The sequence below is a fragment of the Salvelinus alpinus genome, chromosome 12 (assembly GCF_045679555.1).
Source record: "Salvelinus alpinus chromosome 12, SLU_Salpinus.1, whole genome shotgun sequence".
Taxonomy (NCBI): domain Eukaryota; kingdom Metazoa; phylum Chordata; class Actinopteri; order Salmoniformes; family Salmonidae; genus Salvelinus; species Salvelinus alpinus.
In genome coordinates this window covers 44,410,616-44,429,542 of record NC_092097.1, presented here as the reverse complement: position 1 = coordinate 44,429,542, position 18,927 = coordinate 44,410,616, and the positions used below count along the sequence as shown (strand labels likewise).

At 42.1% G+C, this 18,927-nt stretch overlaps 1 protein-coding gene across 1 annotated transcript in view; it reads left to right on the top strand.

Moving 5' to 3' along the window:
- Nucleotides 1-18,927, top strand: part of LOC139536245 (plexin-A1-like) — a 416,804-nt gene that overhangs the window by 182,636 nt on the left and 215,241 nt on the right. The gene's annotated exons all lie outside the window — the stretch shown is intronic.

The window sequence follows — 18,927 nt, the reverse complement described above, 5'->3', positions numbered from 1 at the left end:
ACGCACACACACTCGCTCCAGCACATCAAACTCACCGACAAATATGTATTGCACACTCACACACAGGTGGGCGTACACACACACACGCACACACACACACACACACACACACACACACACACACACACACACACACACACACACACACACACACACACACACACACACACACACGCACACACTTCAGACAGCATGTCAAAATAAAGACTTTGGCAGGTGTCAACAGGGGCCCAACGATGCCTCATTAGTACACACACACACACAACCTTCCGTCCCACCAAATACACCTTTAATTAGATCTGGCCATCTGACCCGGGTCCCCACAAACCACCATCCCCACAAATCACGGCCCCTACAAATCACAGTTCCTACAAACCATGGTCACCCGTGTCGCACACATGCACACCAGGGGAATGGGCAAATGTCAGGTGTATTCCACGTGGAGACCTGGTCATTTACAGCCCTGCCGCTGGATAGGCTGTCTAAAGATTGGAAGCTTGTGGCTGTGGGTCGCCTCAAATGTTGCAGCTGACACCCCCTTTACCACTCATTAGTACAGGGGAAAGAAGCAGGAGAGTGCGAGGTAGACTGGGAGAGGCAAAGAGGGAGAAAGAGGAGTCCATAATGCATCTGTATGAAATGTGTCCATTTGACAATGTACAGTTGAAGTCGGAAGTTTACATACACCTTAGCCAAATACTTTTACACTCAGTTTTTCACAATTCCTGACATTTAATACCAGTAAGAATTTCCTGTCTTAGGTTAGTTAGGATCACCACTTTATTTTAAGAATGTGAAATGTCAGAATAATAGTAGAGAGAATTATTTATTTCAGCTTCTATTTCTTTCATCACATTCCCAGTGGGTCAGAAGTTTACATACACTCAATTAGTATTTGGCAGCATTGCCTTTAAATTGTTTAACTTGGGTCAAACGTTTCGGGTAGCCTTCCACAAGCTTCCAAGAATAAGTTGGGTGAATTTTGGCCCATTCTTCCTGACAGAGCTGGTGTAACTGAGTCAGGTTTGTAGGCCTCCTTGCTCGCACACACTTTTTCAGTTCTGCATATACAAATTTTCTATAGAATTGAGGTCAGGGCTTTGTGATGGCCATTCCAATTCCTTGACTTTGTTGTCCTTAAGCCATTTTGCCACAACTTTGGAAGTATGCTTGGGGTCATTGTCCATTTAGAAGACCCATTTGCGACCAAGCTTTAACTTCCTGAATGATATCTTGAAATGTTACTTCATGATATCCACATAATTTTCCTTCCTCATGAAGCCATCTATTTTGTGAAGTGCACCAGTCCCTCCTGTAGCATAGCCCCCCGACAACATGATGCTGTCACCCCCGTGCTTCACGGTTGGGATGGTGTTCTTCTGCTTGCAAACCACCCCCTTTTTCCTCCAAACATAACAATGGTCATTATGGCCAAAGAGTTCTATTTTTGTTTCATCAGACCAGAGACATTTCTCCAAAAAGTACAATCTTTGTCCCCATGTGCAGTTACAAACCGTAGTCTGGCTTTTTTATGGCGGTTTTGGAGCAGTGGCTTATTCCTTGTTGAGCGGCCTTTCAGGTTATGTCGATATAGGACTCGTTTTACTGTGGATATAGATACTTTTGTACCTGTTTCCTCCAGCATCTTCACAAGGTCCTTTGCTGTTGTTCTGGGATTGATTTGCACTTTTCGCACCAACGTACGTTCATCTCTAGGAGAGGTATGACGGTTGCGTGGCCCCATGGTGGTTATGCTTGCGTTCTATTGTTTGTACAGATGAATGTGGTACCTTCAGGCATTTGGAAATTGCGCCCAAGGATGAACCAGACTTGTGGAGATCTAATGACTTTTTCCATGATGTCAAGCATAGAGGCACTGAGTTTGAAGGTAGGCCTTGAAATACATCCACAGGTACACCTCCAATTGACTCAAATTATGTCAATTTGCCTATCAGAAGCTTCTAAAGCCATGACATCATTTTCTGGAATTTTCCAAGCTGTTTAAAGGCACAGTCAACTTAGTGTATGTAAACCTTTGACCCACTGTAATTGTGATACAGTGAATTATAAGTGAAATAATCTGTCTGTAAACTAATGTTGGAAAAATTACTTGTGTCATGCACGAAGTAGATGTCCTAACCGACTTGACAAAACTATAGTTTGTAAACAAGACATTTATGGAGTGGTTGAAAAATTAGTTTTAATGACTCCAACCTAAGTGCATGTAAACTTCCGACTTCAACTGTAGATCCTATTGGTGCACATTCTTTCTCTCTCGCGCACGCTCACTCTTTCACTCTCTCTCTCGCACTCTCTTGCACTCTCTCGCTCTCTGTCTCGCTCTCTCTCACACACCACACCCAAACATCTCAATGCCTGACTTTGATCCTCATTAACAGAGACCAGGTGGGTTAAGTGGAGGGGTGCTGAAGTGTGTCGGGGGTACCTCTCTGTGGGGAAGACCCCCGGTTAAAATCCCTCAGTATTAATGACTAGAGGTTGTTCCCCTAGCCCACCATCGTTCCCACAACCCCCTCCCTCTTTTGTCCATGTCTCGGCTACTCAGCTTGCACCTCTCCTCTTTTCCCCCATCCTTCCTCTCTCTCTGACACGCTTCCTTCTAAGCCCAAATTGAGGGCCGCCCTCTGAACCGGCTTGCATTGATTCCATTCCCATATTTTTTTTTATGATTTAACCCTCTTTTTTTATCGCCTTTTCCAGCTTTCTCTACCTTCCTGCCTTTTCCATCTTTCTCTACCCCCTCTCTCTTTTTCATCTTTCTCTCCCTCTCTCTCTTAAACATTCTTATTCAAGCTCACCCTTCATTCTCTTTCTCTCTCTCGCTCTCCATCCTCTTACACCTCTACTGAACTATGTGAGATAGTTGTGGAATATTCTGGAATTGGATCTTGGGTAGAAGGAAGGGGGTGGAAGTAGAGGAGGGGGTGGAAGTAGAGGAGGGGGTGGAAGTAGAGGAGGGGGTGGAAGTAGAGGAGGGGGTGGAAGTAGAGGAGGGGGTGGAAGTAGAGGAGGGGGATGTTGAAAGTAGAGGTGGATGATGGAAGGGGATGATGGAAGGAGAGGAGGAGGATAATGGAAGGAGAGGAGGGTGATGAGAGGAGGAGGATGATGGAAGGAGAGGAGGAGGATGATGGAAGGAGAGGAGGAGGATGATGGAAGTAGAGGGAAGATTTCAGGGTTTAGGTTGAGTCGTTGAGCATGTTAATGCCACCCCACAATGAATCCCTGTTATATACCACACACTCTCTCCTCTGCCTCGCCGGTTACACAAGTGTGTGAGGATGTTGCATGGCAGGCAGGGCCCCAGCAGCCTCTGTGCTCTCAGCCCGCAGGGGTCCATGAGAAAAGCCAAGCACATTAAAGTGTCACTGGACATATCCACTGGAGCGTGGCCCATGGCGGGTCTACAGATACATAGACACACAGACACGATAGGAACCCTGCTCTGAGTCTCTCTTTAGGAGCATGGTAAAATGTTCCAGTAATTTAAGGGCATGATTCTCATGATTTATTAAAGGGGAAATTTGACAGAAGGTGTGTGTGTGTATGAACTTATGCATGAACCTTGAGGAGACAGTCCTAGTTAAACAGCCATGGACTGAAGACAGCCAAGACAGTATGACTACATACATATATTCAGCTGTCTTCTTTGTCTCTTTGACTGAGCTGTCATTTATAAAATAGTCATATTGTGGGCAATTTAGCCATTTGCCAAGTGGAGAGAGCAGACAATTACTATCAAAGGAAACACATTCTACAGAAAAAGAGATGGACAGAGAAGCTTTATCTCTAACATAAAGATATACTTTCATACAATATCTGTCAGAGAATTGTTCTTCAAACATTGTCTTAGATCTGCCATGCCACTGAACAGCAAATCTGCATTGCTATTTTTCTCTATTTCCATTCATAGATAATACTTATAACCAAGGTATCTGCCATTGTCTTGTAATCCATGTACTCTTCCTTGTCTTCGTTTCATTGTTTAGCAAAGTCACTGGGCTGTAAGACTGGAAATCTTGTTGCCTTACACACGGTCAAGAGTCTTTGACGTTGCTCATGCATATGACCTGCGAACTCAGGCACACACACACGCACACACTTATACCCCTGTTTTTGTGAGTACCTTTGTGTGTGTGCTTGCTTGTGTGTGTGCTTGCTTGTGTGTGTGCTTGCTTGTGTGTGTAGGGTGGCTATTGTCTATCCTCTTCAAAGAGTATTCTCATTCCAAATCGCAAAATAAGCTCTCTCCTGGGCTCCTAGCATCGGCCACAGGTTGACAGTACTCACACCATTTCTCTCTCACTCCTCACAATGCCAAGAGCATCACCATCATCCCAAGGTTGCAGGTTCAAATCCCCAAAACCGCTCTCACAAAAGACAGCGCAAACCTAGCCTCTATCCTGTTCGGCACGTGTTGGATGTTTTTTTGTTGCACTATTCTCGATAAATCCTAGATACTGTCGTGCGGGAAAAGCCCAGGAGGCCGGGCTGTTTCTGAGACGATCATACCTCGATCAGTCGCTTAGGTCACTCGTTTTACACATTCTAACATTCAATAGAGTGGTAACTGAATGCCTGTCTCCCTGCTTTATAAAGCAAGCCACAGCCACGTGGCTCAATGTCTGTAGGAGCGAACCATTTTCGTGAACGGGGGTAGTCTCCTCTTTTATCCTCAGATTCACAAGCCTTACAATACATCTAAATGCATGTTCAAGTACCATGCTGTACAGTCACACTTGGAAACACCAGTCTAACACATGTATGCACACAAACACACACACACAAAGCTGAGAAACACACAAACATATACACCATATGGGGGACGTAGTCATTGTAATGTAAATGTTAATAGACTTTGGGGTGGTGATGTGAGACGCGGAAAGGGGCAGACAGTAGATGGGCCGGGGATGGAGGAGGGGGGGTTGTCCCGCTAAAACCTTCCTCCTACACACACACACACTTCCACCACTTACACGACCTTACCCCCTTCTCTCTCTCTCTCTCGCTCTCTCTCTCGGTGAAAGTGCTGCTCTTTAACACTCTCTCGTGGTGAAAGTGTTGCTCTCTCTCTCGTGGTGAAAGTGTTGCTCTCTCTGTCGTGGTGAAAGTGTTGCTCTCTCTCTCGTAGTGAAAGTGTTGCTCTCTCTCTCGTGGTGAAAGTGTTGTGCTCTCTCTCAATTCAATTTAAGGGGCTTTATTGTCATGGGAAACATATGTTAACGTTGCTTAAGCAAGTGAAATAGATAATAAACAAATATGAAATAAACAATAAAAAATGAACACTACATATTACACTCACAAAAGAATAAAGACATTTCATATTATGTCTATGTAAAGTGTTGTAACGATGTGCAAATAGTTAAAGTACAAAAGGGAAAATAAACATAAATATGGGTTGTATTTACAATGGTGATTGTTCTTCACTGGTTGCCCTTTTCTTGTGGCAACATGTCACAAATATTGCTGCTGTGATGGCACACGGTGGTATTTCACCCAGGAGATATGGGTTTATCAAGTTTATCAAAATGTTGTTTGTTTTTTGAATTCTTTGTGTGTCTGTGTAGTCTGAGGGAAATACGTGTCTCTAATATGGTAATTAATTTGGCAAGAGGTTAGGAAGTGCAGCTCAGTTTCCACCTCATTTTGTGGGCAGTGTGCACATAGCCTGTCTTCTCTTGAGAGCCATGTCTGCCTGCGGTGGCTTCTCTCAATAGCAAGGATATGCTCTGTACATAGTCAAAGCTTTCTTTCATTTTTGGTCAGTTACAGTGGTCAGGTATTCTGCCACTGTGTCCTCTCTGTTTAGGGCCAAATAGCATTAAAGTTTGCCCTTGTTTTTTGGTAAATGATTTCCAATGTGTCAAGTAATTATCTTTTTGTTTTCTCATGATTTGCTTGGGTCTAATTGTGCTGCTGTCCTGGTGCTCTGTGGGGTGTGTTTGTGAACAGAGCCCCAGGACCAGCTTGCTTAGGGGACTCTTCTCCAGGTTCATCTCTCTGTAGGTGATTGCTTTGTTATGGAAGGTTTGGGAATCACTTCCTTGTAGGTGGTTGTAGAATTTAACGGCTCTTTTCTGGATTTTGATAATTAGCGGGTATCGACCTAATTCTGCTCTGCATGCATTATTTTGTGTTTTGCGTTGTACACAGAGGATGTTTTTCCAGAATTCTGCATGCAGAGTTTCTATTTGGTGTTTGTCCCATTTAGTGAATTCTTGGTTGGTGAGCAGACCCCAGACTTCACAACCACCAAGGGCAATGGGTTCTATAACTGATTCAAATATTCTTAGCCAGATCCTAATTGTGATGTCGAATTTGATGGCCCTTTTTGCCTTGTCTCTCAGATTGTTCACAGCTTTGTGGAAGTTACCTGTGGTCCGGCTCTCTCTCTCTCCTTCTCTCTGCTGAGTGTTGAGTGATAAGGACAAGTGTTGGATAAACACTAGTCTCCATGGCACTGATAAGCACCCACTGACCTCTGCAGCTCTCATACCTGACCTATAATCAACACCATAGTCAACAATGAGACCCTCTTAATACACACAGGACGATGTGCACACAACACACACAGACCTCTGTTGTTTCCTGTCTGTAAGGGTTGTGTGTGTGTGCGCTTATACAACAGGTGGGTCTAATCCTGGATGCTGATTGGTTAAAACCGCGTTCCAGCCGGTGTCTATTCCACAAGCTACCACCAGCTAAAGCAATGACATTGAAATGCCTATTTAATCTGTTCCATCTCACTGCACAATCCACTGACTCATCAGCCCAGCTATCCGGTTTCTAAACCCAGCCAGCCAGTTTTTAATCTCCACTATAAAAGCATCTAGACATTATCTCACATTTCTTTGGGACTTACATTTACAGTTGAAGTCGGAAGTTTACATACACTTAGGTTGGAGTCATTAAAACTCGTTTTTCAACCACTCCACAAATTTCTTGTTAACAAACTATAGTTTTGTCAAGTTGGTTAGGACATCTACTTTGTGCATGACACAAGTAATTTTTCCAACAATTGTTTACAGACAGATTATTTCACTTATAATTCACTGTATCACAACTCCAGTGGGTCAGAAGGTTACATACACTAAGTTGACTGTGCCTTTAAACAGCTTGGAAAATTCCAGAAAAGGATGTCATGGCTTTAGAAGCTTCTCATAGGCTAATTGACATAATTTGAGTCAATTGGAGGTGTACCTGTGGATGTATTTCAAGGCCTACCTTCAAACTCAGTGCTTCTTTGCTTGACATCATGGGAAAATCAAAAGAAATCAGCCAAGACCTCAGAAAAAAATGGTAGACCTCCACAAGTCTGGTTTATCCTTCGGAGAAATTTCCAAACGCCTGAAGGTACCACATTCATCTTTACAAATGATAGTACGCAAGTATTAACACCATGGGACCATGCAGCCATCATACCGCTCAGGAAGGAGACACGTTCTGTGTCCTAGAGATTAACATACTTTGGTGCGAAAAGTGCAAAACAACAGCAAAGGACCTTGTGAAGATGCTGGAGGAAACAGGTACAAAAGTATCTATGTTCACAGTAAAATGAGTCCTATATCGACATAACCTGAAAGGTCGCTCAGCAAGGAATAAGCCACTGCTCCAAAACCGCCATAAAGCCAGACTACGGTTTGCAACTGCACATGGGGACAACGATTGTACTTTTTGGAGAAATGTCCTTTGGTCTGATGAACCAAAAATACAACTGTTTGGCCATAATGACCATTGTTATGTTTGGAGGAAAAAGGGGGAGGCTTGCAAGCCAAAGAACACCATCCCAACTGTGAAGCACGGGGGTGACAACATGTTGTGGGGGTGCTTTGCTGCAGGAGGGACTGGTGCACTTCACAAAATAGATGGCATCATGAGGAGGGAAGATTATGTGGATATATTGAAGCAAAATCTCAAGACATCAGTCAGGAAGTTAAAGCTTGGTTACAAATGGGTCTTCCAAATGCACAATGACCCCAAGCATACTTCCAACGTTGTGGCAAAATGGCTTAAGGACAACAAAGTCAAGGTATTGGAGTGGCCATCACAAAGCCATGACCTCAATCCTATAGAACATTTGTATCTGCAGAACTGAAAAAGTGTGTGCGAGCAAGGAGGCATACAAACCTGACTCACTTACACCAGCTCTGTCATGAGGAATGGGCCAAAATTCACCCAACTTATTCTTGGAAGCTTGTGGAAGGCTACTTGAAACGTTTGACCCAAGTTAAACAATTTAAAGGCAATAATACCAAATACTAACTAAGTAATACTAATTACTTCTGACCCACTGGGAATGTGATGAAAGAAATTAGTGCTGAAATAAATAATTCTCTCTATTATTTTGACATTTTACATTCTTAAAATAAAGTGGTGATCCTAGACAGGGAATTTTTACTAGGATTAAATGTCAGGAATTGTGAAAAACTGAGTTTAAATGTATTTGGCTAAGGTGTATGTAAACTTCCGACATCAACTGTAGTTTTCAACAGCAGAGATTTGTATAAACTTTGCTGTCTGTCTCCGACAGTTGCAACATTGTTTAAATATTCAAATTCTATCTCCAGCTGTCACATAGTAATGAACGTGTCAGGATGAGAGAGACAGACAGGCAGCTTTTCTTAGCCAGTCTAAATCAGCATAATTTTTATGGATATATACTATACAAAGAAATAGCAATTGATAAAAGGTCAAACAGTTAGTTTGCAGTCTTTCCAGCTTCAGTTTGAAGTGATTATGTTAGCTGTGTTGTTGAACAGAAGTGTCCTGACGTGTGAGCACATTTTCTATGCCCGGTGAAATTGCACCTCATTAGTTCATTCTTATGGATGTATCCAAATAAATGTCACTAGAAAACCGCTTAAACTAATGCAAATGCAGCTACTGTTGTTATTCTGGCTGCACTGTTTGACGTGACTGTAAGTTAGCCATAGTTGGCTAGCTAGCAAGCAAGAACCTTGCCAGCTAGTATGGCAATAGAACATTTAGAACGAACGACTGGGTCGCGTCCATAAATACAGAACATAAAGACTAACGACTGGGTCGCGCCTGTTGCAACCGAACCGACAGAACAAACGACCTGTCGGCTTGGGTAGCAACCCTATATTTGTGTCAGGACATTATCTTGGGGAAGGATGAAATAATATGAATAAATTCCTAAACATTTATTTATGAAATTATGTCAATCATTATTTCAATATATGTAACTCATTATGTAAAAGTGATAATATTCTCGATGTGGTGTTTGGAGTATATATTGGCAAGGTTTGTCGGCCCTCGAGACGGATATATTCTCCAAACAATGGCTTCTCGGGCACTATCACTTCAGTACTGAATATAACCCTGACCATTGCAGTAACAGCCACGTTCATACATTACTCCTCCAAAGCACATATCTAGGTTCAGCTTCTACTACCCAAATCCTAACCGTCACCATTAAGCAACAACACTCCAAACTGACCCTAGATCAGTGTATAGTACCAGTCAAAAGTTTGGACACCTACTCATTCAAGGGATTTTCTTTATTTTTACTATTTCTACATTGTAGAGTAATAGTGAAGTCATCAAAACTATGAAATAACACATATGGAATCATGTTGTAACCAAGAAAGTGTTAAACCAATCAAAATATATTTTATATTTGAGATTCTTCAAAGTAGCCACCCTTTGTCTTGATTACAGCTTTGCACGCTCTTGGCATTCTCTCAAACAGCTTCATGAGGTAGTCACCTGGAATGCATTTAAATTAACACGTGTGCCTTGTTAAAAGTCAATTTGTGGAATGTCTTTCCTTAATATGTTTGAGCCAATCAGTTGTGTTGTGAAAAGGAGGGGATGGTATACAGAAGATAGCCCTATTTGGTAAAAGACCAAGTCCATATTATGGCAAGAACAGCTGAAATAAGCAAAGAGAAATGGCAGTCCATCATTACTTTAAGACTCATACGTTCATTAGAGTTACCAGCCTCAGACATTGCAGCCCAAATAAAAGCTTCACAGAGTTCAAGTAAGACGCATCTCAACATCAACTGTTCAGAGACTGTGTGAATTAGGTCTTCATAGTCGAATTGCTGCAAATGAAACACTACTAAAGGACACCAATAAGAAGAGGAGACTTGCTTGGGCCAAGAAACACGAGCAATGGACATTAGACCGGTGGAAATCTGTCCGTTGGTCTGATTAGTCCAAATTTGAGAGTATTGGTTCCAACCGCCGTGTGTTTGTGAGACGCAGAGTAGGTGAACAAATTATCTCCGTATGTGTGGTTCCCACCATGAAGCATGGAGGAGGAGGTGTGGGGGTGCTTTGCTGGTGACACTGTCAGTGATTTATTTAGATTGTTTGGGATGAGTTGGACCGCAGAGTGAAGGAAAAGCAGCCAACAAGTGCTCAGCATATGTGGGAACTCCATCAAGACTGTTGGAAAAACATTACTCATGATGCTGATTGAGAGAACGCCAAGAGTGTGCAAAGCTGTCATTAAGGCAAAGGGAGGCTACTTTGAAGAATCTCAAATATAAAATACATTTTCATTTGTTTAACACTTTTTTGGGGTAATACATGATTCCGTGTGTTATTTCATGGTGTTGATGTCTTAACTATTATTCTACAATGTAAAAATGTGTAAAAAAAAAACAAAACTCTTGAATGAGTAGGTGTGTCCAAACTTTTGACTGGTACTGTGCATTCCACACCCTGGTCTGAGATGTCACACCTCTGCTGTTTGCTTGACAGTGGAGAGATTCAGGGAGGCACATGGCCTTCTATCATCATCACACACTGCTGCAGCCTAGCCTTAACACTAGCACACAGTGTGTCTCTCTGACTGGATCTCACTATGCTAGAGAGGATCAAGGGGAGAGTGTGTGTGTGTGTGTGTCTGCATCTCTGAAAAAGAAAAAAAGAAAAAAAAAATATATATATATAAACAGAACAAATACAGCTTTAAAACTATTTATTCTCTCACCCCTCTCTCTACCTCTGAAGGACTTAATGGGATATAATCCTCATGTCATCCATCCAGGAATGGAGGAGAGTTTTTTCCTTTCCTATCTCCCCCTCCTTCCCTCGCTCTCGGGAAGGAAAGAGCGTGTGAACGATGGCAATCCCCTTTGACAGTGGCCGCTGCTGCAGGAGATAGTCAGATGGGATTTTTTTGCCGGCCAGGAATAGGTTTCGGTGTGTCTTAATCTCGGAAGATCATGCTCCCTGTCTCTTTCTTTCTGTTTCTCTCTCTCGCTCTCTCGCTCTATATCGACAATAATTCTTTACAGATAGTGGAAGAAAATGGTGCTCAGAAACTGTGCTTGGGCCCGATGCTATCGCCGCCCTAATGAAAGTTATGACTGCCCTCTTTCTTTCTCACTTTTTAGTTTGGTGTTTTTCAAGACGCAGGAACTATTGATGTGACAGCGTTGGGGAGGAGGGATGGAAGGAAAGACAATAGTGGTCATGTGTTTAATTGATGTCGTGTGTTTGTTTGAGGTCGTGTGTTTGTTTGAGGTCGTGTGTTTGTTTGAGGTCGTGTGTTTGTTTGAGGTCGTGTGTTTGTTTGAGGTCGTGTGTTTAATTGAGGTTGTGTGTTTGTTTGAGGTCGTGTGTTTGTTTGAGGTCGTGTGTTTAATTGAGGTTGTGTGTTTGTTTGAGGTCGTGTGTTTGTTTGAGGTCGTGTGTTTGTTTGAGGTCGTGTGTTTGTTTGAGGTTGTGTGTTTCAATAGGGGTCGTGTGTTTGGGGTCGTGTGTTTGGGGTCGTGTGTTTGAGGTCATGTGTTAGTTAAATCGGGGCGGCGATGTGTTAGATAAATCGGGGCTGAGGTGTGTTAGTCAAATGAGGAGCGGCAATGTGTTAAATAGGGACGGTGATGTCTTTGTAAGAGGTTTGATAGACCTTTCAATCCATTGAGAGGTCTGTCCATTGAGAGGTCTGTCCATTGCCTCCTCTCTTCAGCACCTAAGGTTTTACTGGTGGCCCAAGTATCTTTGAATATGTGTAAATTAAGCCATTTCTCTAAACCAATTTTTTTCTCCTACAAATGTATTCAATTTCAGCGGACACAGGACACCGATTCAATGGGCATGACACCCCCCCACTCCCAGCACTGTTAGCCTCCCTGCTCATCTCCAATCAGTCAACATATCTAAACATATCTAACAGACCACTGGCCATCGATCCCTCTAAGCCCTTACAATCCAATCAATAGAGACACTACACTAGCCTGGTTTTGATAACCCTGCAGCAAGTGGACTACCTTAGCAACACAAACCACCACAGCGCTGACTCCCCATAGACCCCCAATGGAAGTCTGTGCGCTATTGCTATGCTAATTCACTTTGCTAAAGTTAAAGAACTAGGCTACGCTAACATTAACGCTCGTGACTATCATTCCTCCCTCTCCGTTTTGATTACTGTTGCCGGGGCTGTATCGATGTCTGTAGCCACATGGCACGGTTCGATGCGAGCACAGATTAAACTTTGCGGCTGATGGAGGATGATAGACGTTTTTTGAAATGAGGGTGTTCCACTAATGCTACATGGACTGGCGTAGCAGAGAGAGACCGTTGGCGGTTGATGACAGGTAAGAACGGAAGCGTCTTTTAAATCTAATCATAACCTGCTGTGATTAGCTGGTTATTTGATGGAGCAGTTCTGACAGGCAAGCTGAGCTGATTCAGTGCTGCCCCCTTCTCTATCCTACCTCCACCCCTAATCTCTTGCCCCTAGTTTTAGTTCTAATCCTGCACTAACACACCTGATTCAACTCATCTACTCTTCATCATCAAGCCCTTGATTTATTGGAAATGCGTATGTTAATGCTGGGCTAAAGCAAAACCCTGCGCACCCTGTCCCTATCCGAGATCCAGGATCGAAGAACACTACCCCAAGCTCCTAGATAATCCACCCCAGGGGACGAGCCTCAATCTGGGGGTGAAGTTAATGGTATGTCCCCATCCCACTGTTTCCTCTGGAGTGTCTAATATGGCCCATGGAGGCCTTTATTTAAAAAAGGCCCCAACTGCCACTTTTTCGCCCTCTGATCTTACCGACAATGAAAGCATGTATTGAAGGCTTTACAGGGGCCTTAGGCCATCGGGACGGCCATAACAAATCCTGTTAGCGCAATGTTTTAACTGAAGGAAATGGCTTATACGGATACTGTAAAAACTGATTGAAGAGGAATGGCATAAACTTTATAGCAGGGTATTTTTTACAGTCTGTACATTCAGACGTACACACACACATACAGAGATCAGCTTTAACCTCTTATGTCTGAGATCGGCTTAGATCCCGTTAACGGGATCGATTTGACAACAGCCAGTGAAAGTGCAGGGTGCCAAATTCAAACAACAGAAATCTCATAATTGAAATTCCTCAAACATACAAGTATTTCACACCATTTTAAAGATAAACTTGTTGTTAATCCCACCACAGTGTCCAATTTCAAAAAAGCTTTACGACGAAAGCACACCAAACAATTATGTTAGGTCATTACCTAGTCACAGAAAAACACAGCCATTTTTCCAGCCAAAGAGAGGAGTCACAAAAAGCAGAAATAGAGATAAAATGAATCACTAACCTTTGATGATCTTCATCAGATGACACTCATAGGACTTCATGTTACACAATATTGTTCGATATTGTTTGATTAAGTGCATATTTATATCCAAAAATCTCAGTTTACATTGACGCGTTACATTCAGTAATGTTTTGCTTCCAAAACATCCGGTGATTTTGCAGAGAGCCACATCAATTTACAGAAATAGTCATCATAAACTTTAATATAAGATACAAATGTTATGCACAGAATTAGAGATATACTTTTCCTTAATGCAACCGCTGTGTCAGATTTTTTTTTAAACTTTGCGGAAAAAGCAAACCATGCAATAATATGAGTACAGCGCTCAGACAACAAAACCATGTTGGAGTCAACAGAAGTCAGAAATAGCATTATAAATATTCACTTACCTTTGATGATCTTCATCAGAATGCACTCCCAGGAATCCCAGTTCCACAATAAATGTTTGATTTGTTCGATAAAGTACATCATTTATGTCCAAATACCTCTTTGTTCGCGCATTTAGCCCAGTAATCCAAATTCATGAGGCGCGAGTAGAGAAAGTCCAAATGTTCAGTTACAGTCCGTAGAAACATGTCAAACGATGTATAGAATCAATCTTTAGGATGTTTTTATCATAAATCTTCAATAATGTTTCAACCGGGGGAATTCCTTTGTCTTCAGAAATGCAATGGAATGCAAGCTAACACTCACGTGATCGCGCGTGGTCAGCTCATGGCACTCTGCCAGACCCCTGACTCAAAGAGCCCTCATTCCCACCTCCTTCATAGTAGAAGCATCAAACAAGCTTCTAAAGACTGTTGACATCTAGTGGAAGCCTTAGGAAGTGCAATATGACCAATATCCCACTGTATATTCGATAGGCGATGAGTTGAAAAACTACAAACCTCAGATTTCCAACTTCCTTGTTGGATTTTCTTCTCAGGTTTTTGCCTGCCATATGAGTTATGTTATACTCACAGACATCATTCAAACAGTTTTACAAACTTCAGAGTGTTTTCTATCCAAATATACTAATAATATGCATATCTTAGCTTCTGGGACTGAGCAGCAGGCAGTTTACTCTGGGCACCTTATTCATCCAAGCTACTCAATACTGTCCCCAGCCATAAGAAGTGTGTAGTGTAGCATCCGTCGATGTAATTGTTTGCATAATTTCCAATCCCCATTTATTTTTTGTGTGATATATACAGTGGGGAGAACAAGTATTTGATACACTGCCGAATTTGCAGGTTTTCCTACTTATAAAGCATGTAGAGGTCTGCAATTTTTATCATAGGTACACTTCAACTGTGAGAGACGGAATCTAAAACAAAAATCCAGAAAATCCCATTGTATGATTTTTAAGTAATTCATTTGCATTTTATTGCATGACATAAGTATTTGATACATCAGAAAAGCAGAACTTAATATTTGGTACAGAAACCTTTGTTTGCAATTACAGAGATCATACGTTTCCTGTAGTTCTTGACCAGGTTTGCACACACTGCAGCAGGGATTTTGGCCCACTCCTCCATACAGACCTTCTCCAGATCCCTCAGGTTTCGGGGCTGTCGCTGGGCAATACGGACTTTCAGCTCCCTCCAAAGATTTTCTATTGGGGTCAGGTCTGGAGACTGGCTAGGCCACTCCAGGACCTTGAGATGCTTCTTACAGAGCCACTCCTTAGTTGCCCTGGCTGTGTGTTTCGAGTCATTGACATGCTGGAAGACCCAGCCACGACCCATCTTCAATGCTCTTACTGAGGTAAGGAGGTTGTTGGCCAAGATCTCGCGATACATGGCCCCATCCATCCTCCCCTCAATACGGTGCAGTAGTCCTGTCCCCTTTGCAGAAAAGCATCCCCAAAGAATGATGTTTCCACCTCCATGCTTCACGGTTGGGATGGTGTTCTTGGGGTTGTACTCATCCTTTTTCTTCCTCCAAACACGGCGAGTGGAGTTTAGACCAAAAAGCTCTATTTTTGTCTCATCAGACCACATGACCTTCTCCCATTCCTCCTCTGGATCTTCCAGATGGTCATTGGCAAACTTCAGACGGGCCTGAGCAGGGGGACCTTGCGTGCGCTGCAGGATTTTAATCCATGACGGCGTAGTGTGTTACTAATGGTTTTCTTTGAGACTGTGGTCCCAGCTCTCTTCAGGTCATTGACCAGGTCCTGCCGTGTAGTTCTGGGCTGATCCCTCACCTTCCTCATGATCATTGATGCCCCACGAGGTGAGATCTTGCATGGAGCCCCAGACCGAGGGTGATTGACCGTCATCTTGAACTTCTTACATTTTCTAATAATTGCGACAACAGTTGTTGCCTTCTCACCAAGCTGCTTGCCTATTGTCCCGTAGCCCATCCCAGCCTTGTGCAGGTCTACAATTTTAACACTGATGTCCTTACACAGCTCTCTGGCCTTGGCCATTGTGGAGAGGTTGGAGTCTGTTTGATTGAGTGTGTGGACAGGTGTCTTTTATACAGGTAACGAGTTCAAACAGGTGCAGTTAATACAGGTAATGAGTGGAGAACAGGAGGGCTTCTTAAAGAAAAACTGACAGGTCTGTGAGAGCCGGAATTCTTACTGGTTGGTAGGTGATCAAATACTTATGTCATGCAATAAAATGCAAATGAATTACTTAAAAATCATACAATGTGATTTTCTGGATTTTTGTTTTAGATTCCGTCTCTCACAGTTGAAGTGTACCTATGATAAAGATTACAGACCTCTACATGCTTTGTAAGTAGGAAAACCTGAAAAATCGGCAGTGTATCAAATACTTGTTCTCCCCACTGTATATATATACACACACACACACTACCAGTCAAAACTTTTAGAACACCTACTCATTCAAGGTTTTTTCTTTTATATTTACTCTTTTCTACATTGTAGAATAATAGTGAAGACATCAACACATATGAAATCATGTAGTAACCAAAAAAACTGTTAAACAAATCAAAATATATTTTATATTTGAGATTCTTCAAAGTAGCCACCCTTTGCCTTTGACAGCTTTGCACACTCTTGGCATTCTCTCAACCCGCTTCATGAGGTAGTCACCTGGAATGCATTTCAGTTAACAGGTGAGCCTTCTTAAAAAGTTAATTTGTGGAATATATTTTCTTCTTAACTTCTCAAGGATCGGTGTTCCGCTAGCAGGAAAACCTCCGGTGAAACTGGAGGGGGTGCAATTCGAATAAATAATCATAAATATTATGGATTTTAAACATCTAGGTAAATATAAGTGTCTTATATCGGCTGAAACCTTAAATTCTTGTTAATCTAACTGCAGTGTCCGATTTACAGTAGCTATTACAGCGAAAAAATGCCATGCGATTGTTTGAGAACAGCGCCCCACATCAAAATATTTTTCCACTGACACAGGTTTCATACATTCACATATAACGATTAAATATTCACTTACTTTTTGAAAATCTTCCTCTGATTTGTCATCCAAAGGGTCCCAGCTATGACATGTTGTTTTGTTAGATAAAACCCTTCTTTATATCCCAAAAAGTATGTTTAGTTGGTGCCATCGATTTGAGTAATCCACTCGTTCAACTTGCAGAGAAAAGAATCCGGAAATCTACCTCTAAACTTTGTTTCAACAAGTCTAAATATGTTTCTATTTATTCCTCAGATACCTGAAAATGTAATCAAACTATAATATTTTTTTCGTAAAGAAGTATGTTCAATAGGAAACCGATTTTAGCAGGTGTGTAATGTCTTCATGGCGCGCTCAATCACGAATTTCCAAGACTGTGTCATACTAAAACTGATATTTCTTATTCGTTTTTGAATTTACAAGCCTGAAACCTTGAATATAGACTGCTGACACCCTGTGGAAGCCATATAAATTGCATCCAGGGAGCTTTTCAATATGACCTTTCTCTTGCATTTCTAAGAGGATGGTCTCAACAAAAAAATTATGGTTGGTTTTTCTTTGGATTTTCTCCTACCATATCTATTTTTTTATATTCTCCTACATAATTTTTTAACATTTCTACAAACTTCAAAGTGTTCTCTGTCCAATGGTACCAATTGTATGCATATCCTGGCTTCAGGGCCTAAGCTACAGGCAGTTTACTTTGGGCATGTCATTCAGGCAGGAAGTGGAGAAAAAAGGGGCCTAGCCCTAAGAATTAATGCCTTTGAGCCAAACAGTTGTGTTGTGATGGCAAGGTAGGGGTGGTATACAGAAGATAGCCCTATTTGGTAAAAGACCAAGTCCATGTTATGGAAAGAAACGCTCAAATAAGCAAAGAGAATTGACAGTTCATCATTACTTTGAAACATGAAAGTCAGTCAATCCGGGAAATTTCAAGAGCTTTGAAAGTTTCTTCAAGTGCAGTCGCAAAAACCATCAAGCGTTATGATGAAACTGGCTCTCATGAGTACCGCCACAGGAAGGGAAGAACCAGAGTTATCTCTGCTGCAGAGGACAAGTTCAGTGGAGTTAACTGCACCTCAGACTGCAGCCCAAATAAATGCTTCACAGAGTTCAAGTAACAGATAACTGTTCAGAGGAGACTGCGTGAATCAGGCCTTCATGGTCGAATTGCTGCAAAGAAGCCACTACTAAAGGACACCAATAAGATGAACAGACTTGCTTGGACCAAGAAACACGAGCAATGGACATTAGACTGGTGGAAATCTGTCCTTTGGTCTGATGAGTCCAAATTTGAGATTTTTTGTTCCAACTGCCGTGTGTTTGTGAGACGCAGAGTAGGTAAACGGATTATTTCCGCATGTGTGGTTCCCACTGTGAAGCATGGAGGAGGAGGTTTGATGGTGTTTTGCTTGTGACACTGTCAGCGATTTATAAAAAATTCAAGCCACACTTAACCAGCATGGCTACCACAGCATTCTGCAGCGATATGCCATCATCTGGTTTGCGCTTAGCGGGACTATATGTCTTTCAACAGGACAATGACCCAAAACACACCTCCAGGCTGTGAAAGGACTATTTGACCAAGAAGGAGAGTGATGGAGTGCTGCATCAGATGACCTGACCTCCACAATCACTCGACCTCAACCGACTTGAGATGGTTTGGGATGAGTTGGACCGCAGAGTGAAGGAAAAATAGCCAACAAGTGCTCAGCATATGTGGGAACTCCTTCAAGACTGTTGGAAAAGCATTCCTCATGAAGCTGATTGAGAGAATGCCAAGAGTGTGCAAAGCAGTCATCAGGGCAAAGTGTGGCTACTTTGAAGAATCTCAAATATAAAATATATTTTAATTTGTTTAACGTTTTTTTGATTACTACATGTTTCCAATATTTGTTATTTCATAGTGTTGATGTCTTCACTATTATTCCCAAAAAATGTCCAAATGTCTAAATGTG